The following is a 23755-nucleotide window of genomic DNA, read 5'->3' on the forward strand; positions in this document are numbered from 1 at the left end:
AAAAGGTATCTATTTACAGTGTGCCAACACAATCTGATTTCTATCTTTCAAGTAAAGGGACCAAGACACATTCATCAAATAAGGAATATAGTCTTGTGAAGTCTTTTAAAAGTTAGCCATATTTGCCTTTTCAAGTCAGACAACAAATGCCTTACATCGCCATGGGGATGAGCACAAGTAAAAGGTTCTCTTTCCTAGTTCTAAATTTTATATTCATTGCCAACCCCCACCCCATAAAAAACTTTAATGCAAATGTTTTGTTGGATTTTCTACTTAGTTGCAGGAAATTTTTACCCTGGAGATTTTTTTGGGAAAAATAATATCATTAAATAACAATACCAAATACTGATTATATAGACACATCAAAGTTTGCAGAACAATACCACTAATTGTTAAATATTTAGGTTGTTTACATATTTTTCTTTTATAAATAGTTTATAATGAACTGTCTTCTAACACTTTCTTGGGCATATCTATTGATTTAACCTTAGTCTAAATTCCTAAAGTGAAATTCATAAGTTAATATGTACAGTCATTTTATGCTCTTGATATAGACTTCCATTTTTCTTTCTTTTTTTTAAATTTCTTTATTGATTAAGGTATTACATATGTGTGTCCTCATCCCTTCATTAACCCCCCAGTAACCCCCACCCCACTCATGCCCTCACTCCCCTGGTGTTCATGTCCATTGGGTAGGCTTATATGCATGCATACAAGTCTTTTGGTTGATCTCTCTTCCTTTCCCCCATCCTCCCTTACCTTCCCTCTGAGGTCTGGCAGTCTGATTGATGCTCCTCTGCCTCTGGATCTGTACCTGTTCATCAGTTTATGTTGTTCATTATATTCCACATATGAGTGAGATCATGTAGTATTTGTCTTTCTCTGACTGGCTTATTTCACTTAGCATAATGCTCTCCAGTTCCATCCATGCTGTTGCAAATGGTAAGAACTCCTTCTTTTTTACTGCAGCATAGTATTCCATTGTGTAGATGTACCACAATTCTTTAATCCACTCATCTGCTGATGGGCACTTAGGCTTTACCAAATCTTAGCTATGGTGAATTGTGCTGCTATGAACATAGGGGTGCATATATCTTTTCTGATGGTTGTTTCTAGTTTCTTGGGATATATTCCTAGAAGTGGGATTACTGGGTCAAATGGGAGCTCCATTTTTAGTTTTTTGAGTAAACTCCATACTGTTCTCCACAGTGGCTGCACCAGTCTGCATTCCCACCAGCAGTGCAAAAGAGTTCCTTTTTCTCCCCATCCTCGCCAACACTTGTCGTTTGTTGATTTCTTGATGATAGCCATTCTGACAGGTATGAGATGATACCGCATTTTTGTTTTGATTTGCATCTCTTGGATAATTAGTGACTTTGAGCATGTTTTCATATGTCTCTTAGCCTTCCTTCTGTCCTCCTTCAAAAAGTATCTATTTAGGTCCGCTGCCCATTTTTTGATTGGATTGTTTATCTTCCTTTTATTAAGTTGTATGAGTTCCCTGTAAATGTTGGAGATTAAACTCTTATCGGTGATATCATTGGCAAATACGTTCTCCCATGCAGTGGGCTTTTTGTTGTTTTGTTGATGGTTTCTTTTGCTGTGCAAAAGCTTTTTATTTTAATGTAGTCCCATTTGTTTATTTTCTCTTTAGTTTCCATTGCCCTAGGGGCAGTATCAGTGAAGAAGTTCCTTCTGCATATGTCTGAGATTTTTCTGCCTGTGGATTCCTCTAGTATTTTTATGGTTTCCCATCTTATGTTTAAGTCCTTTATCCATTTTGAGTTTATTTTTGTGTATGGTGTAAGTTGGTGGTCTAATTTCATTTTTTTGCATGTATCTGTCCAATTTTTCCAATGCCATTTGTTGAAGAGACTATCTTGACTCCATTTTATGTTCATGCCTCCTTTGTCAAATATTAATTGGGCATAGTGGTTTGTTCTGGGTTCTCTATTCTATTCCATTGATCTATATGTCTGTTCTTGTGCCAGTACCAGGCTGTTTTAAGAACAGTGGCTTTGTAATATAGCTTGATATCTGGTGTTGAGATCCCACCTACTTTGTTCTTCTTTCTCAGGATTGCTGCAGCTATTCAGGGTCTTTTTTTATTTCATATGAATTTTTGATAGTTCGTTCTAGGTCTGTGAAATATGCCATTGGTATTTTAATGAGGATTGCATTGAATCTGAAGATTGCTTTGGGTAGTATGGACATTTTGATGATGTTGATTCTACCAATCCATGAACACGGTATGTTCTTCCATTTATTTATGTCTTCCTCTATATCTTTTTTCAGTGTCCTGTAGTTTTTTGCATATAGGTCTTTTACCTTCTTAGTTAAGTTTATTCCTAGGTATCTTAATTTTTTTTGTGCGATGGTAAATGGGATTGCTTTTTTAGTCTCTCTTTCTGTAAGTTCACTATTAGTGTAAAGAAATGCCATAGATTTCTTGGCATTAATTTTGTATCCTGCTACATTGCCAAATTCATTTATTAAGTCTAATAATTTTTTGATGGAGTCCTTAGGATTTTCTATGTACAATATCATGTCATCTGCAAATAAGGACAGTTTTACTTCTTCTTTTCCAATTTGGATGTCTTTTATTTCTTCTTCTTGTCTGATCACAATGGCTAGTACTTTCAGTACTATGTTGAACAGGAGTGGTGAGAGTGGGCATCCCTGTCTTGTTCCTGTTCTTAGGGGAAATGGTTTTAGTTTTTGTCCACTGAGTATGATGTTGGTTGTGGGTTTTTCATATATGGCTTTTATTATGTTGAGGTATGATCCTTCTATCCCCACCTTGCTGAGTGTTTTGATCAAGAAGGGGTGTTGGATTTGTCAAATGCTTTTTCTGCGTCAATTGATATGATTATGATTTTTATCTCTCAATTTACTTATGTGATGTATCACGTTTATTGATTTGGGAATATTGTACCATCCTTGCATCCCTGGGATAAATCCTACTTGGTCATGGTGTATGGTCTTTCTGATGTACTGCTGGGTCCTATTTGCTAGAATTTTGTTGAGGATTTTGGCATCTATGTTCATGAGGGATATTGGCCTGAAATTCTCTTTCATTGTGTTGTCTTTATCTGGTTTTGGTATTAGGGTGATGCTGGCTTCATAGAATGAGCTTGGAAGTGTTCCTTCCTGATGAATCTTTTGGAATAGTCTGAGGAGGAAAGGTTTTGGTTCTTCCTTGAATGTTTGGCATAACTCCCCTGTGAAGCCATTGGCCTCGGGCTTTTGTTTGCTGGAAGCTTTTTGATGACTGCTTCAATTTCTTCCATAGTTATTGGCCTATGGAGATTATTAGAATCTTCCCTATTGAGTTTTGGAAGGTTGTATTTTTCTAGGAATATGTCCAATTCCTCTAGGTTGTCTAGTTTGTTGGAGTAGAGTTGTTCATAGTATTTTTTAACAATCCTTTATATTTCTGTGGGGTCTGTTGTTATTTTGCCTCTCTCATTTCTGATTTTGTTTATTTGAGTCCTCTCTTTGCTTCTTGGTGAGGCTGGCTAGAGGTTCATCAACCTTGTTTATCCTTTCAAAGAACCAGCTCTTGGTTTCATTGATCTTTTGTATTGTTTTTTTTTTTTTTTTTTGGTCTCTATGCCATTTATTTCTGCTCTGATCTTTATTATCTCCTTCCTTCTGCTCACTCTGGGCTTTTCTTGTTGATCTCTTTCTAATTCTTTGAGTATGATGATTTACTACCATTTTTTCTTGTTTTTTTTGAGGTAGGCTTGTAGAGCTATAAACTTCCCTCTCAGGACTGCTTTCATTGTGTCCCATAGATTTGGGGTTGTAGTGTTTTTGTTGTCACTAGTTTCCAGGATGCTTTTAATTTCTTCTTTGATCTCTTTGGTAACCCAGTCATTATTTAATAGCATGCTATTCAGCTTCCAAGTGTTTGATATTTTTGGATTTTTTTATTGTAGTTTATTTCTAATTTTATGGCATTGTGGTCTGAGAATATGCTTGATATAATTTCAATCTTCTTGAATTTGGGGAGACTTTGCTTGTGACCCAATATGTGGTCTATTTTTGAAAATGTCCCATGTGCACTTGAGAAGAATGAATATTCTGTGGCTTTGGGGTGAAATGTTCTGAAGATGTCAGTTAAGTCCATCTGATCTAGTGAGTAATTTAGGATTGCTGTGTCTTTGCTGATTTTTTTGTCTAGAGGATTTATCCAGTGATGTCAGTGGTGTATTAAAGTTCCCTACTATGATTGTATTGTTGTTGATCTCTCCCTTCATATCTTCCAGGAGTTTTGTTATGTATTTGGCTGCTCCTGCATTGGGTGCATATATGTTTATCAGGGTTATATCCTCTTGTTGTATCGATCCCTTTAGTATTATGAAGTGGCCTTCCTTATCTCTTGTTATGGCATTTACTTTGAGGTCTATTTTGTCAGATATAAGTATTGCTACTCCAGCTTTTTGTTCCTTTCCATTTGCCTGAAATATATTTTTCCATCCCTTCACTTTCAATTTGTGTGAGTCTCTTGTTCTGAGGTGGGTCTCTTGTAGACAGTATATATATGAGTTGTGTTTCTTTATCCATTCAGCCACTCGATGTCTTTTGATTGGACCATTTAGTCCATTTACGTTTAAAGTTATTACTGAAAGGTATTTGTTTGTAGTCATATCTATTTTTGTGTCTGTGTTCCTTCTTACCTGTTTATTTCTTCTTTTTACAGCAGACCCTTTAGCATTTCTTGCATTGCTGGTTTGGTGGTGATAAACTCCCTTAGCCTTTTTTTGTCTGCGAAACTCCTGATTTCCCCTTCAATTTTCATTGATAGTCTTGCTGGATAGAGTATTCTTGGATTCAGTCTTTTGCTTTGCAACACTTTGTATACCTTCCATTCCCTTCTAGCTTGATGTGTTTCTGTTGAGGAATCATTTGATAATCTGATGGGGGTTCCTTTATAGGTAACTCTCTGTCTCTCTCTTGCCACCTTTAAGATTCTCTCTTTGTTGATATTTGCCATTGAAATTATGACATATCTTGGTGTGGGTCTTTTGGGGTTGATCCTGCTTGGGACTCTCTGTACTTGTGTAACTTTTTTCTTCCCCATATCCGGGAAGTTTTCTGTCATTATTTCTTCAAATAGATTTTCTAATCCTTGCTGCTCTTCTTGTCCTTCTGGCAACCCTATTATATGTATGTTACTTCGTTTCATGATGTCCCAAATCTCCCTTAGGCTTTCCTCCTGCTTTTTAATTTTTTCTCCAGTTGCTGTTCAGATTGAGCTTGTTTCTGTACCTGATCTTCTAACTCACTAATTCAGTCCTCTGCTTCTTCTAGTCTACTGTTGAAACTTTCCATGGTGTTTTTGATTGTAGCTATATTTTCATTTCTTCCTGATTCTTGCATAGCTTGTTGATTGTCTCATCCATCCGATGTATAAATTCCACGACTATTTCTCTGAACTCTTTTTCAGTCATATTGCATGCTTCAGTTTCACTAATTTCCTTTCTTGGTGACTCCTCATTTTCTTTCCTCTGGGGATTGTGTCGTCTCCCCATTCTGACTATCACCAGAAGGTTCAAACTTCGAGTTGCGTGGACCTGGGCTGTGTGGCTGGGAACTTAACAACACCCGAGTTTCACTGAAGTGCTCCGACACTAGGACGTGTGGCTGCCGTGGGTTGGTGGGAACCAGACCTGCCCAGGGTCAGTGTTCCCAGCATTCAGTGTGGTCTCATGTGCACACCTAGAATCAGGGACCCTGCCTGCACCGCACTGTTGGAGAGTGCCGAAAATGATTCCCCTAGCGTATGCCAGGAGTCAGAGTTTCCCTGTGTCTGCACCAAGAATCGAGTTCTAGAGTCTCTGTTGCCTCATGCGGCTTCTCGCTGAGAATTAGGGTCCCCGTGTGTGCATGCACCAAGAATTGGAGTCACTGGCTCTTAGTGTGAATGCTCTGTGAGTCAGGAAACAGAGTCAAGTCTGCGGTGCTCAGTGCTGCCTCTTGCCAGGAGGGTCCAGAATTTGAGGGACTGGGTTGCACAATAGCTCTGTGGCATGCCTGCGTGGGGGAAAACTGACTTCCGTGTGCGCTTGCCCAGAATCAAAGTCAGGTGGCACTGCCGCCCTTCGTGGGCTTCAGGTTTGTTCGCTCGATTGCTTTGCGGGAAGCAGATTCCAGCCTCTCAAATTCCAGTAGCAGCACTGTGGTCCACATGCTCTCTCAAGCTCAATTTCCCATAGGGGCGCTGCGGCTGGAGCGAGGGGTGGATCTATCAGTAACTATGGCGCTATCCGGGAGCCTACGGGGAGGGGGATAGGCTCTTTGACTCACAGAAATCTGCTGCTGGGAAGTCTGGATTCTTGTTGTCTGTTGGTCTGAAGCTGTGATCACAGTTCTCTGTCCCCAGTGGCTGCAGGGTCCTGGTTTGTGTCTGAGACCAGGATCCTAGTCTCAAGCAGCTCTGTTTCTCAAGATGGCGTCGTCTCCGTGCCTGCACCAGTCACCCAGAAGTGTCCACTTTGTGCGCGGGACTCCGCTGTCTAAGAGTGCCTGGTTTGGCAGCCCCTTGGAGGACTTGCAGATCTAACTGTCCCTAGCTCATACACACACACACCACACACGTCTACACTCTCCTCTATGGGTTCCTCACTCTCTTACACTCTCTCCCTCCCTACCTTCCTGCTGGTCACCATCTTCCCAATCTGTCTTCCATTTTTTTTTTCAATGAGAGTATGAATGTACACTCTCACCAACTTTAAAAGAAACTTCATTTCACTGCACACTCACCTATATTAGTTTCACTCATATTTTTTATCTTTGCCACTGTAATAGGTAAAATATACTACTGCAACTTTATAAGTAACTTTTTTTCTTACTCCAAGTTAGACTGAATTTTCCAAAAGTTTTTGGCAATCTTCATTTTTCTTTTGATAAAACACATTTCTACCATGTAGCTGCTGTCTGTGCAGCAGGTGGGAAGTGGCAGTGGTGGGCCTGGAGGTCTGAGACTCAGAGATGTTGGTTATTTGCCTTCTTCTTAGCAGTAGTGGAACCCTTGGATTGTAATTCTTCAGTGACAGGCTTTTATTGTAGTGACTGATGCCTTTCTACAAAGCAGTGAGGCTGTATCATAGGCTATAAGGAGAGTTACTCAGTTCTGCATATATTAAATGTACCTTCTAATAATAAATTCAAATAATTAGATACATCCTTTTCTGGAGGAGGGCATTTCAAGCAGCAAATCCAACAGTGGTATTTATTGCATCATCCTAAAGCAAACATTCTCCTAAAGCCAGTTTAATTTAGTACTATTAAAAAGCAAAATTTTGCCCATACATGACTTAAAGCATCACTTACAAATAATTTGTTTACATTTGTTGGGATTACTAAATGACTGCCTGAAGCCAGTCATCTGGAAAACATGGAATTTCTTGCTTGAAAAATCAGTCCTTGAAAAGGTACTTTATATTGTTGCCCTTGGACTCCCTTATCTCTGGTTCTTACAATCTCTGGAGAAAATCTGAAGCCTGTCTCTCTAAATGTCAAAACCCTTAATCTCAACCAGTGCTCTTTTCAATCCTTGGGGAAGCATAGGGAGCAAGGCTCTCATCTATCTGTGGATTGGCTGCTCTGACTGAGAAGTAAGGTCTTCCAGAGACGCTGTAAGTTACTGTGCTTTTATCTCCTGTCTGTGCTGTGTTGTGTAGCTTTCTTTGAACTCCTGAAACCCAATGTGCATATTTTTCAATTGACTCACAGCTATCTCCCAGTTACCTATTGGAATCTATTTTTAAATAATTTAAAGTATTATATTTCAAACGTGTTTACATCCATTTGAATATACTGTACAACATCTTATGTAACACGATGTGTTCTACATTTTCTGAAATGGTGCTTTGTTGCTCCTTTCTTTCCATTCACCTTTATTTCTTTTCCTTCCTGATTCCCCACAGAAACTACTGTAAACTTTCACTACTTTTCAAATTTCCTAGTTCCATACTGGGTTCCTCACTCTCGACACTTTCCTGAGCCCTCCATCTTGCCTTCTTTCCCATCTCTGAATACATTACAGGTTCAGACATCCCTGCTCCTCTCCAAGAGGGGATTTCTTTCTTTTCCAAGCTTTATTTCAGTAAATATTTCCTCTCTTATACCTTTAGTTTTCTTCTTTTTATTGGTTTCTTCACCTCAGTTTTAAATAAAGTCTGAAAATTTCCATCCTAAAATGTTATGTTACTTCCCCCAAAATACTTTTATTCAACTTTAAGCTCATCTCTGTTACTTTTAACATTAAATGTCTTGACAGAATATCCAGCATTATTGTTTCCATTTCCTCACCATCAGTTTAAACCACAACCCACTATAATTTGAGATTTGATTTTGCTTCTTTCCTTAGCTAGTTCTTCTCAGGGGCATTGATGACTTTTTGATTGAATAGTCTATTTTAAGCACTTTCATTCCTTTCCTCTTTGTTACACTAAGTAGGCATTCAATTTTTTTTCTCCTAAGGCTCCCATGCTCCCACTCTCTCCTGCTTTTCTTTTTATCTGTTTGAATATTCCTTTTCAGGCACCTTCACAGGCTCCTTTAACTGAGGTTACTCATGAATTTCAGGATTTCAGAACAGCTTCTTTCTTTCTCTCTTTTTTTTCTTCTCTCTGCTCTACATGTACACATTCCTAGATGTACTTATCTCCTGCCATGGCTTCTGTTTATTGTATAGTATACATTCTACTGAGGGAGAAATACAGCAAAATATATAAACATATACAAATACAAAAATAATATAATGCAAATACATAAAATATACAAATTGGGCAGTTATAATGCCAGATGATAATTGCATGCATATGTATATTTTTCTTGAGATACTACCTTGCACCAATCATTTTAACCTACTAAATAATGTTCATGGATTACAGTTTGGATCATTTTAATGCTCAAATTAGAATCAAAAGGTACAGTAAAAGAGATTACATAGTCCATGAGAGCAGAAATTATTGTATTCCTTCAATTCCTTCAAAGACCCAGAATTAGGGGTTTATATATCCTAGGCATTCAGCAGCTTTATGATACTTATAAATAGTCACTGTGACAGTGTGGGGCTGTGCCTGCCTGGGAAAGTTTCTCATAAAATAAAGTACATAGGATAAAAATAGATGACACTCTTAAGCAACTGCAGTTTCTCAAAGGTTATATTTGAGAACCAAAGCTAAAGAAAAAATTTTAAATTATACACAATAAATTTGTATTCAAATGTGACCTGCTTCTAGAAATTTGAATAGGAAAATAAGATTCTATAAGATACTAGGCCCCAGGACCATTATAGATCTTGTGTCTTGCTGGTGACTTTCCTGAAGTGGTAGGCAAAAGTAATTTTATGGCCCTAGCCAGTTTGGCTCAGTGGATAGAGTGTCGGCCTGCGAACTGAAGGGTCCCAGATTCGATTCTGGTCAAGGGCACATGCCCGGGTTGTGAGCTTGATCCCCAGTGGGGGACTTGCAAGAGGCAACTGATCCATGATTCTCTCTCATCATGGATGTTTCTATCTCTCTCTCCCTCTTCCTTCCTCTCTGAAATCAATAAAAATATATTTAAAAAAAAGTAATTTTATATAATCATGTTAACGAAAATATACAGATATAAAAATGTATGAGATTTTTGAACACTGCAAATAATTTTTATTTTATAATTTTTACATTGGATCCATTTAGAATTTATTTCAGAATCCTCCTTTAAAAGTTAAAAACATTGACCATATCATTTCTTACCTTCAGAAACCCCAATGTTTCACCACCGAGAAAATATTCTAAAGGTTATTCAGAGAATCCTTAAATATAGACATTTTTAAAGTGATTTCACTAGAGTGACCATTTATTCGACTAGTGGCTCTCTGAATTGATCCAAATTTTAACCCTAAGTGTACTCTTAGTACAAACGCTGAGCATGAATGTGCAAGAAAAAAAATACACGGTTCTTAAAATAAATGTGCTAGTGTTAGTAATCATTATGCTTAGGAATTATGTGATTATTTTCTCTCCACTTTTTAAAAAAATTCAATCAAATGCTTTTGTAAAAGTGTTATTTTCTTCATTTCTATGTGGGGAACTATAAAGAAATACACATTACAAAAAATTAGTACCAAAGACCACATATAGAATCAGGGACAATGAAGAAATACTAATTGGCTATCAATTATCACTGCATAATACATAACAAAAACCTGGCTTTGCTAAAAATCTGAAGTGTTACCTTTTTTAACATTTTTATTTATTGATTTTAAAGGAAAGGGAAAGAAATATCAATTTGTTGTAACACTTTATTTATGCATTAATTGGTTTATTCTTGTATATACCCTGAACAGGGATCGAACCCACAACCTTGGCATTTTAGGACGATGCTTTAACTGAGCTACACAGCCAGGGCTATTGAGGGGTTACTTTGTACATTGAGATATACAGATCTGATGCCAACATAGTTCATGAATTATTCCTTGTACAACTTTAAAACAAATTGGAATTGTCATTCTATATGGCAATCTGATGAAAACAAAACACACTTTTGGAAATGCATTTCTTCAAAATCATGCTTATTGCAACAAGCCAAATATCAAATCTGGGGCCCAATTAAGAATAAAGTTTCATATTTGAATATAAATGTACTGACTGGCCAAAAGTTAGAGTGTGCTTTGAGTTATCTTTTGAGCAGTATGGTTTCATTGATTCATCACCTTTTCTAGCTTAGTTCCCTAAAAGGGCACATGTAGTAGTATATGTTGTGATTCTTATTGCCCAAGGAGTTCAAATCATAGACTTCAACTTTCTGAGTACATTTTAGAATTCATTTTCTCTCCTTTGATAAAGCAAACAACTAAAAAGTATATGAGGGTTTTTGTTTTTTTTTTGTAGCTTATAAGTATACTAATAAGTAAGTGTGTTTCCAAAGTGATGTGTTTTTATTTAGCAGGAACTTATAAAAATGGCATTTTTTTGTAAATTAAAGAGGTCACACATCAGCAAATACACTGAGTTTAACCTAATTTATAAGATTAATGATTAAACAGTGATTAATGTTCTCATAAGGACAACAAAAATTGGCAGCACATTCTTAAATGAACTACCTCTTTATTTTCTTGTTGTCAAATGATACAAATAATTTATTCCAGATTATGGAAAATGTGTAATTTCTTACCCAAACATTTTTGCTATCAGAACCTTATTTTTAAAAAAGTAAATGAATTATCCAGTTAGAAAACTTGGTTTTCCAAGAGCCTTTGCAGTTAGGTATAGTTACGTGGCATAGTTTTGTGATATAAGTGAAGTCTAATAAGTGGTCTGGGAAAAGTTATAGATTTATTGATAAAAGGGAAAGATTCACTTGGCAAGCAGTCATGTTGTGAGCCTGAAGATGAACACTACATGTTAAGAGTTGTGAATCGGGAAGCTCTAGAGAATTTACATCCTTATTAACTTCTATAAGCTACTTTGGACTGCCTACCTCCATACTTCATCTTTTATGACAAAACTAGAGGCCCGATGCATGAAAATTTGTGCAAGAGTAGGCCTTCCTTCCTGCGGCTGCTGGCACTGGCTTCCCTCTGGCACCCGGGACCCATGCTGATTCCCTCCTCTGGCCACCCACAGACACCAAGGACCCGGGCTGGCTTCCCTCGAGCTGCCCACAGGCTCCCAAGACCTGGGCTGCTTGCCTCCTCTGGACACTTGCAGGCACCTGGGACTCAGGCTGCTTCCTTCCTCCAGCCACCCACAGGCACCTGGCACTTGGGCTGGCTTCCTTCGGGCCCTGGCTTCCTCAGGAAGGATGTCCGGAATGATCTCTGGAAGATATCCCATCTAATTAGCATATTACCCTTTTATTATCTACACTAATAATAGAGGAATGTGCAAATTATCCAGGATACCGTCACAGTAACAGTAACGACCAAACAGGAGGCTGTGTGGGGCAACAAGGCTGGCGGGGGTTAGTGAGGGATGAACAAACGACTAAACAGCAGGCTGTGTGGGGCAACCAGGCCAGCAGGGGGATTAGTGGGGGATGACCAAATGACTGAACAACAGACTGTGTGGGGCGACCAGGCTGGCAGGGGGGTTTGTGAGGGATGACCAAATGACTGAATAGCAGGCTGTGTGGGGTGGCCAGGCTGACAGGAGGGCCAGTTGGGGGTAACCAGGTCAGTGGGGAGGGGTGTGCAGTAGGGGGCGATCAGGCTCGTAGGGGGCAGTAAGGGGTAACCAGGCCAGTGGCGGGGGCAGTTAGGGGTGATCAGGTTGGCAGGGGGGGACAGTTAGTGGAGATCAAGCAGGCAGGCAGGTGAGCAGTTAGGAGCCAGCGGTCCTAATTGTAAGAGGGATGTCTGACTGTGGGTTTAGGCCCGATCCCTGGATCAAGCCTAAACTGGTAGTCGGACATCCCCCGAGGAGTAACGGATTGGAGAGGGTGCAGGCTGGGCTGAGGGGACCCATCCCATCCCTCATGCACAATTTCATGCACCGGGCCTCTAGTTATAGATAAACCCCTACTGGGTTAAGCCACTATTAGTTGAGTTTCTATTATGGGTAGCTTTGACTCATGTCCTGATAATTTGCCTAACACAGTGGTTTTAAAACTTTATTGAGCATCAGAATTACTTAGAGGTTTTGTTAAAACTTAGATTTCTGGGCCCAATCCTAGAGTTTCTGATTCAATACATCTGGAGGTGTATCCTCAAAATTAGCATTTCTAAAAAGTTTCTAGGTGATATTGATGTTGCTGGTCCAAAAACCACACTTAGAGAAGGATTTAGCAGGTTAACAGATGTGGGAACAATTATAGGATAATATCTAAGCTGCTTTAATTAATTAAATACAATGTAAGGGATAAATGAGGAAAACCGAACTTAAGTCTTCGTGAAGTCTAAAGAGTAAATGGGGAAAGAATTGGAGTTGAAGAATGAATGAGTGTCCTAAGCAAATAAATGGGAAGGAATGGAGAGGAAACAATCGACCTTGGCATGGAAACAGGGAAAAGCATTTGTTTTTCAGGAACTATGGAGGTGCTAGTCTGTATGCTAGGTGTGTGTGTGTGTGTGTGTGTGTGTGTGTGTGTGTGTGGTATTAGGGTGATTAGGAGGATTCAGTATATGTATAACAGGAGCCAGATTATGTAAATCTTATACACCATGACAAGGAGTTTAGGTTTTATTTTGTAGACAGTGGGAAAGCCATTAAAAATTCTTAGGGTAGGGACATACATGTTTGGTGTGTGATGAAAAAGATGATGTTAACAATGTGAAGGATAGGCTGGAGGAAAATAAGCATAGTAGCAGAAGACCAAGGAAGAGCATTGTAATTGTTCAGGTTGTGCTGATTTTCAGTTTAATGGTTTGATTTTTGTGGGAAGGTATAAATGCTGAGTAAGGGTATTATGATCAAAACAAAATTTGTGAAAACCTTACTCCTAGCTGCAATAGTACTTAATAAAGTACCACCTTCTTCTCTTCAGTTGCTGTCCTTTAGAGCAAGATTATCTCCTCTTCCTCCTCCTCCTCCTCTTCTTCCTCCTCCTCCTTCTCCTCCTCCTCCTCCTCCTCTTCCCCCTTCCAGTCTCTCTCCCTTTCCTGTTCCTCCTCCTTCTTTTGTCCATCTTCTTCTTTTTTTTTTCTTTAATTCTTTATTGTTTAAAGTATTACATATATCTCCTTTTCCCCCCATTGACCTCTCCCTGGCACTTCCCCCCCGCCCCCCAGTACATCTAACTTCTGAATGGTTTCTTTTCTACAACTTTGAAAGTAGATGTGGGGAGTGATGCTCTTTAATTAACTAGAAAAGATCTGGCAATCCTAGAAATTAAAAAAAAAATCTTTAAGATCTCTTTATTCTAAATGTAAGCCAAACATATATACTATCTTGACTTAAGCATTAAGCCTTGGTTGTCTCTTCAACAGAGATAAGGAGGTTCATAAGTTTATGTTATAGGGGAAGAACTTTGTACATAGGTTGACACCTGCTTTCCCATATATCATCACCTCCAAGACATTGACACATGAAGCCTTAAGAAATATGCTCTACACATTTATATCTAATTTGATCTATGTGCTATTTACATTTGCAATTCTTGTCATCAGTCAAACCAAGAGACAAGCAGGACAACTAGGAAAAAATGCTAAGGTTTTGGGGATTTGTAAATTTACTTGCTTCCTTTGTTTTGGTTGAAATGTTTAGAAGCATTGCTAAAGAGAGGCCAGGAGGCTGGCTTTCCAGGTTAAATTTACTGACATATATACAAATTTACTGTCATATATATACACAGCTTGGTAATGACACCCAGGTGGTTAATTTCACTGGCTTGAAAACTCATTTTTTTTCCTGTTCACTTTTGAGCAATCAGAGTACACAGAATGGTAATACAGTACCAAAACCAAAACTTACTAGAAAATGATTTATAAACACACACCAGCTTTTTAATTTATAGCTGGGGTTGAGGGGGTGGTTGCTATGGGAGCATAGGGCTTTCCTCAGGACCATCATCATTCTCTTATCTCTTGGGCCCATGTGTTTTTCCATCAAGATACTAGGGTAACCAAATGATTAATCAGAAGTGTGCCTGGTGAGCAAAGGGACTTGTGTAGTTTTGCAGGGCATTTAATCAGAACTGGCTGATGTGGAGGCTGATGACCTACCTTATCTAACATTGTGCACCTAACTTCCTATTGACCGAATCACACAGGTATCTTAGTCACTGTCTTTCTTTTGCACAGCCCTGGTGAATCACTTATAAAATGGCAATCTCTAGCTCTTTTTTCCCCCTAGCTTTACACAAACTACCGAACTTCTGTTATGAAACATTTTATAGAAATATTGGATATTATTATATCACTAGAGGCCCAGCATGCACGAAATTGTGTGTGAGTAGCTCTCTTTGACTTGCCTTAGCTGGCCACCCCTTCCATTGCTGCTAGTAGCTTGCACCCAACCCTCTACCGCTCATAGCTCTCTGCCACTAATAGCTTGCTGGCTTGGCCACTGCCTCTCATAGTTCTCCTTCTGCTAGTAGCTCAAGCTCCGCTCTGCCCACCACGAGAGCCACTGCTCGTTTGGTCATTATGGCGTTACAGCATTACAGCCATGGGCCTTTTATAATATAGATAGTTTACTATAACAGTAGTTAAATTTTAGATATATTGAAGCCATTTAAGAGACAAATGTATTCTTTATATTTAAAAGTTTGCTTTATTATCATGACAAAAATTGATATGTGAGTGTATAACTACATTTTGTAAAATACCATTTATTGTTTTTTTCCTATTATAATAAGAACCTAAGTTTGATGTAGGAACACAGGAAAAAATAAACTAAGTTTTTAAACTACCTAAAACGTGATAAATGTTTCTTACAAACATGATAATGTGGTGAACATATTTTATGCACTGAATTTTAATTGTATTTTGAATTGTATATTTTCCTATGGCAATAAATGTTTTTCTATAATTGTTTTTTAATTTACTGGTGTGAGTATTATTCTATATATGAAGATAGCATAGTTTACTACAACTTATTAATGGACATTTAGATTGTTCCCCAAATATTAATAGTACTAGAGGCCCACTGCAGGAAGATTCCTGCAAGAATAGGGCTTCCTTGGGCTTATTCCTGCAAGAATAGGGCTTCCTGCAGGGGAGCGAAGCAGAGAAGGGAGTGAAGCCCACCAAGGCTGGCTTTGCTCCATTCTCTGCTGCCTCACTTCCTCCTGTCTCCACTGCCTCGCTCCCTTCTACACTGCTTTGCTCCCTTCTGCAGTGTTTGGTTTCCTTCTACACTGTCTTCAGTCTTTGCTCCGCACCTGCGTATGCAAATTAACCACCATCTTTGTTGGGTCAATTTGCATACTCACTCCTGATTGGCTGGTGGGCGTAGTGGAGGGATGGTCAATTTGCATGTTTCTCTTTTATTAGTGTAGATAGATAATGTTCTAATTAAAGCCTATGTTTAAATATCTATTATTTGCATCTTTGTTTCTTTCATTAGCAACCATTTCTAGAAGAGTTTTGCCTTATGCATTGTTATGTAGAGTATATCACTTTTGTATATGACCAATTGAATCCATTCTACAGGGTTAGAAAGGGTTGTGCAAATGTAGGTTTATAGTTGTACAGAAAAATACATGTAGATTTGATTATTACAAGAGCTTCAGAAACTTCAAAGAATGTTACAATAGTAAACCTACTTTTGCACAACCCTGTGTACTGATGTTTAGTCTCAAGTACATAAGGTGATATATTCTGGTTAAGAATTTGGTTGTTTTGTGAATTTGGAGCCTGAAGTCTCCAAATTATATTCCCTCTGTGTGTGTAAAATATGTATGGCAAAGAAAGTAAATATTTGAATACATGTATATAAACATATAGGATATAGCATAAAATATATATTTATACTTTGAATCTATATGTTGTTTCATTAACTTCTCTATAAGCTCAAATTTAAGCTTTCTAAGTCTGAATATTATATTTGTATTTGAAATACATTATATAATTTATAAAATATACATTAAGCTCCACTCAATGTAGTTCTAGTTTATTTGTGCCAAAAACATTTGATACATTGGAAATAATCTGTGCTAAAATTCTTTTATTTCCACTTTATCATTTATTTGTTATTTAAAGACTAGAGGCCCAGTGCATGAAATTTGTGCATGGAAGGGTGTTCCCTCAACTCAGCCTGTACCCTCTCCAACTGGGGACCCCTTGCGGGATGTCCGACTGCCATTTTAAACCTGATCCCAGGGATCAGGCCTAAACCGGCAGTCAGACATCCCTCTCACAATCTGGGACCACTGGCTCCTAACTGCTCACCTGCCTGCCAGCCTGATCACCCCTAACTGCCCGCCCCTGCCAGCCTGATCGCCCCTAGCTGCCCTCCCCTGCTGGCCTGGTTGCCCCCAACTGCCCTCCTCTGCTGGCCAATTTGGTTCTGATTGGTCAGTTCCTATGCCAGCATCAAAAGCTCCACCTCCTAGGCAGCCATTGGCTCTGCACAACACCCAGATTTGGCTCTCATTGGTCTGTTCCTATGCCAGTCAGCATCAGAAGCTCTGCCTCCTAGGCAGCCATTGGTTCCCCACAGCACCCACCTTTGGTTCTGATTGGTCAGTTCCTATGCCAGTCAGCATCTCTAGGCCTATCTCTGGGCCTGATCAAAGAGGCGGGGCTTAACAGCAGCCCCCGTCCCCCATTGGAGGCTGGTAGAGAAAGAAAAACCTGGCTGCTGGCGAAGATCAGAAAGAAAGAGGGAGGCGGAAAGAGAGAGTAAGTACACTGATCAATAGCTTCCACTGAGGCTGCAGATCAGACCCTGACTCACTTTCTGGGTCTCAGCCACCTGGGCAGTCAGTGCTGTGTCACCAGGCTGCAGCTGGGCAACCCAGCGCTGACTTCGGGATGGTCAGCATTTGGTCATGAGTGGTCGTTACAATTCTGGGTTTTTATTAAGATTTAAGATTTTCAAAGCCTACAAATGATTGAAAATTCTACTGAAAAGTTTATGTATGTGGTTCTGGATCAAGTGCAGTGTGTATGTGTGTGTGTGTGTGTGTGTGCATGCGCGCGCACGTGAGCTCATGCCTGTGTCTATTATCGAAACTCCTATACTTTTATATGTATTTAAAATATTTATAGCTATTACCTTGGTGTTGCAACATATAATATAAATTCTTATATAAGGAGATGGGTATATCTAACCCACCCAGAAAGGCATTTGGCAGAAAATTTTCAGAAGTCTATTCCCTTCATGTGCTTTAATTGGTATCCAGTTTATTATCTTTATTAGATATTAAGTTTTTTTCATAGTAATGATTTGAAATGTAGTTAACTTGCCTTATCTTGAAGACAAGAGTGTTTAACATGGAAACATATTGACTCCTACAGAGTTCCTGAGTGAGCTTCACAATGTGTGTAAACACACTAAAATTATTGAGTCTTAATGTTATGTTTATGTGTATTTGCGCACTTAATCATAGCAGTTTTTTGATTGTTCAAGTCAAGATTAATTTCCTTAATTTCCATAATTTCCTATGGTCTAAACTTGAGTTCATTTGTTAACATTTTTTTTTTCAGTAAATGAGGGAACCAGGGGCCTAAACTGCATGACCAGTGATATACTAGGGGAGGATAGGTTACCCTGGGGGTGAAGTTCTTATTTTCTCAGTTTTGCCCCTTGCTAGGAATACAGGGCTTTCTTCCCTGGTAAGTTTCTGTACTTGGCCCATCATCCTTGCTCTGTTAATATCTGTCTAACACTTAGATTTTGATTGGTTTTGTAAAATTTATTTTTATTCTAGATGATAAACTTTTGGAAAATGTCTTCCACATCTTTCATGTCTCCATATGCTCGACTCTTTAGTACACACAGTACCCTGCATATTACAGGTTCAAAGGTATAAAACTAACTATAAGCTAGTTAACCAGACAAAGGATATGATAACCAAAGTATTTGATAGGCACTTATCTCCTAAACTCCAAGGGACCCCATGAGACTTGCAACCAGGGGAGCAATGGGCAGCAGCAGCTCATCCTGGGTTATCCCCCTGTCTCCAAGTCCCCTTTTTTCTTACTTCCCAGTGAGCCAAAACAGCTCAACCTAGGCTTTCATGTTGCTTGGCACTCAGTAAATTGTGTTAAAGATAAATATAAAATCTCATTCAGGGTGGAAGACTAGAAGCTAACTCACTGATTTTCAATTGGTGTGCTGCACCATACTGGTGTGCTGCAAGAGGTTCACTTTCTAGAAGTTGTGGAATATATATTCAAATCTAGGAAATGCTGATTACTTACTTTTAACTGTCTAATACAGAGTTAAAGTTTGGTTAAAGGGACAGGTTTTCTCCCTACCTAATCCCTCCAGAATTTGGCAATTTTTAATGACTAACACATGGCAATACATTTCTTTGCACAAATCCATTAAAACTACAATTGGAAATTGTGTGGTTGTATTAACCAAGACTGACTAGAATTCCATATCTGAGAGAGACATGCCTGGACTTTGGATGTCACCAGAAAAACAAAGAATTGAGATAGACTTTTGAAACTAATGGAAGCCCACTGCAGAAATAGCCTGGTACCCTGCTTGATCACATGGTTCATGGCAATCTTTCCAGGTAAGGAACGAAGATTGTTTCCCTGAAAGATGGACAAGAAGGAACATCAAGACATTTTTGGAAACCTTAAGAGCCTGATAAATTTACACAAACCTGTAGGTATTGAAGGCAAAGCCTGTTGGCAACTGTGGCTTTGGCTTTTTGCCCTGAGGGCCTAAAATGTAAAGATTCTTTGTGAGGTTCCAGCAAAGCAGATTTAGCAGATTTGAAAGAGCCTGCATGACCAGTTGTTATTCTTATTGTATTTATGCAAATACTCAGATCAAATTAAAACTGGACTTAATGTGGTATTTTTAATGAAAAATTAGGGTAACTTTAGAGAGAAAAATTGTGTTTCAATGGAAATCACAATGCCCAATTGTGAATATTAAACTCCAATGCAGTTAAATGTCTTCATAGTTTGTTTTCTAAGGTTGTGTCTGTATATATCAGGCAGAATTTGCCTAATTATCAGATGACATCATCAGAAATGTTTAATCTGCAAAGAAAAATTATCAGATTGTTACTGCTTTATTTCCTTCCAGCAAAAGCCTTGCATCTAAAAGTCTTACAAATTCAGAGAATCCAAGATGGCAGCATAGGTAAACACCTAAACTGCTGCCTCGCACAACAATTTCAAAACTACAACTAAAAGACAAAATGGAAATCATTTAGAACCACAGGAAGTCTGGCTGAGTGGAAATTCTACAACTAAAAGGAAAGAGAAAAGCACACTGACTCAGAGGAGCTGCAGGAGGCAGAGGTACTGAGATGCGCACGCCTAGAGGACTGGCAACTGAGTGCGTGGCTGGCTTTCTCAAGCAGGAGGGAACAAAAGCTCCCGACTGCACTGAACTTCAGTTCTGGGATAGACTCTGGGGACCCATACTCATTCGGGGAGAAACTGGACTGTCTGGCAGCGGGCGGAACTCAAGGGCGGCTTTCTCTCAGACATGCTTGCAGTGATTACCACAGGACACTGAGACACAGGGCCCTATTAGAGCAGGACTGACAGGAAACCAATGCTGTCTGCTCCGCCCTGAGACTCTGCCCCATCCAAGCTGAGCACAGAGGCTTTTTCAGGTCTTGTCTCATAAGGTGTCTCCAGCACAGAAGTTCTCCCAGTGCAGACACAGCTGATCCTCACAGCCAGTTGGCCTGGAGGTCAATTCCTCCCAGTGATACCAACAACAATCAAGGCTTAACTACAACAAGACTGTGCACACAGCCCACAAAGGGGTGCACCAAGAGTGTCCACCTCAGGTAACTGGGGAGGCTGAGCCACTGGGCCCTATAGGACACCTAGCACACAAAGCCACTCTATCAACTCAGGGAAGCAGCCAAAATGCAGAGACAAAGAAACAGATCACAAATGAAAGAAATGGAGGAAAGCAAACTACTGCATATAGAGTTCAAAACCACGGTTATAAAGTTTTTCAAGATTTTTCTAGAAAAGGTCGATAAGTTTAGTGAGACCCTCTAGGATATGAAAAAGGAGCAACTAGAAATTAAGCATACACTGACTGAAATAAAAAAAAAATATTATACAGAGATCTAACAGCAGACTAGAGGATCACAAGAATTAAGTCAAAGATTTGAATTACAAAGAAGCAAAAAACACTCAACTGGAAAAGAAAAAAGAAAAAAGAATCCAAAAATATGAAGATAGTGTAAGGAGCCTGTGGGACAACTTCAAGAGTACCAACATCCAAATTATGGGGGTGCCAGAAGAAGAGAGAGAGCAAGATACTGAAAACCTATTGGAAGAAATAATGACAGAAAACTTCCCCCACCTGGTGAAAGAAATAGACTTACAAGTCCAGGAAGCGCACAGAACCCCAAACACAAGGAATCCAAAGAGGACCACACCAAGACACATCATAATTAAAATGCCAAGAGCAAAAGACAAAGAGAGAATATTAAAAGCAGCAAGAGAAAAACAGTTAGTTACCTACGAGGGAGCACCCATACAACTGTCAGCTGAGTTCTCAACAGAAACTATGCAGGCCAGAAGGGAGTAGCAAGAAATATTCAAAGTGATGAATAGCAAGAACCTACAACAAAGATTACTCTACCCAGCAAAGCTATCATTCAGAATTGAAGGTCAGATAAAGAGCTTCACAGATAAGAAAAAGCTAAAGGAGTTCATCACCACCAAACCAAGATTACATGAAATGCTGAAAGGCATTCTTTAAGAAGAGGAAGAAGAAGAAAAAGGTAAAGATGAACAACAAATACTTATCAATCAACAAGTGAATCTAAAAATCAAGTGACTAAAAAAATCTGATGAACAGAATAAACTGGGGAATATAATAGAATCAGGGGCATAGAAAGGGAGTGGACTGACAATTCTCGGGGGGGAAAAGGGTGTGGGGGTGCAGGAAGAGACTGGACAAAAATCGTACACACCTATGGATGAGGACAGTGGTGGGGGAGGGTATGGGCAGAGAGTGGGGTGGGAACCGGGTGGAGAGGAGCTATGGGGGAAAAAAGAAGAACAATTGTAATAATCTGAACAATAAAGATTTATTAAATTAAAAAAATAAAAGTTTTACAAATTCAGAAACTGGTTTATGATTTGCTGTGTTTATTAACCTTTGTATTTTGTGGTCTTCCTTCTGTTTTCATAAAATGTATGCCTATGACCTTATTTACCTGGTTACTTTTTTACACAGTATAGGCCTCCTACTTTGCCATCTACTTTTAGAAGTCCATCTACATTGCCATCTCATGAAAGGAGACTCAGTGGTTTGGCCGGATTGACTTGTCAGGATTAGATGGTTGAGTTGATAAAATGTGACATGGTCTATCAGCTTCCCTTGAAACTGCTTTCCCTTTTCTGCCCAAATGGGTCAAACAGAAACGGCTCACAGTTCTTTAGAGGGGATGAATTAGAATGTTGCCCTCAGCCTAATTTGAGTTAGGTATGAAGGGCTTCAGATAGGAGTGACGTACCTTCCTCCAGGAAAGCCACTCCTTCAGCCTAATCTCAGACACTATAAAGTAGTCCCTCCTTCCATCACCTGATTTTTACCTCTCACCCAGACCTTTAGTTACTATAATTCTCCTCATTTTGGGGCTATGCCTTTTTACCTTCTTTTCAAGTTTGTCACTTCTAGAATACAACAAGGATGCCAGTTTCTCCAGCAATGCCATCCTCTAGACAACATCATCCTTTGGGCATCACATATACTGCCTCCCAAGGACAGCAGAGTGACCTAGATTTTGCAAAAATACCTCTTGCCTATATGAAGATTCCCCTTCCTTTTTGCCCCTTTCTTCTTTTAACAGAAAGAAAGAACAGCTGCGCCTTGGGATAGGCAGGACTACATCCCTCTGACAGGAAGAAGCAGTTGCAGATGAGTCCTTCACCCATTTACCTCTGTAAGATTACAAAGCCTCATGTTATTTAGGAGGGGATGTTATCATTGTGATTAGCTAGCTTATAAATATTAGTGATAGGAAGAGAGCAAAGGAGAAGTCAGAAATTATAAGCATGGTTATCTGGGCAGCTTCACCAGGAAGCTACAGCTTCACATGCCCCAGGGAACCACGAGTGACTAGTCCATTCCCTGCAGATCATGGGGGGAAGGGAACTAACAAAGGGGAAGATGGGAACATATGCAGTGAAGTTGAGGTGATGTAGGGAAGCTACTTGCCTGTCAAGTTAGCCTGGGAAAAAGATCATTGGCTAGGAGGGTGGAGCCACTACAAGCACAAAAACCTTGGTTAAGTATCCCCAAAGAATTCCCCTTCTTCTTGTTCTCACTTGCCCTCTCTTGCTCTGTGACCTGCACTCCCCCATGTGCTCACCTGTTCTCTCTCGATAGCCATGTAGCCTTAAGCAGCTGCAAAGCCATGGCTGTGCGAACCCCACACACAACTGGGAACTGCAGCTGGGAATGCAAGCCAAGCTAGCCAGATTCAGGATTGGACTATACTTTCATATGGAGCAGAAACTATCAGCAGTGGCCTTAATTCTGGCCCTGCTGAAGACAAGATTGGACTTCTTCCATGGCAAAATGGACAGAGATGAGACCTTGGAGGGAAACCCCCTTAATTTTGCATAATCAATAGAGCTTTCCATCAAACCCCATCCTCCCATGAAGTCCTCAGGAAATACTTTTCCTTGCTTTACCACAAAAACTGCACTTCCACTGATAACAGCACCAGCTCATAACCAGTGGAAGCCCTGGGGGTACGAGATAGACCAAACTAACTATAATAACACTTGTAAGGTGCTGAAATGGAACTGCCGTTGGAGCCAGAGCCCAAGACCCATATGTTATACCTAAATAGGACACAGGGTGAAATAGGACACAGGGTCTCCTAATGTAGCAGAAAAAGTATCTAGGATGCAATTCTTTTTTAAAATCACGACTTGAATGAATAAAGAAAATACACAGATGTCAACACCAAGGTGAATCAGATGCTGCAATTTTCTAACAATAATTTTAAAGCAGCCATTATGAAAATGATTCAACAATCAGTTACAAATTCTTTTTAGATAAACAATAAATTAAAAATATCAGCCAAGATACAAACCTTATAATAAAAGAACAAAATGAAAATTATAGAACTGAAAAGCACAATGATTGAAATAAAAAACAACAACTCACTAGATGAAGTCAATTAGACATAAATTGAC

The sequence above is a fragment of the Plecotus auritus genome (genome assembly GCF_963455305.1).
Source record: "Plecotus auritus genome assembly, chromosome: 1".
NCBI lineage: Eukaryota > Metazoa > Chordata > Mammalia > Chiroptera > Vespertilionidae > Plecotus > Plecotus auritus.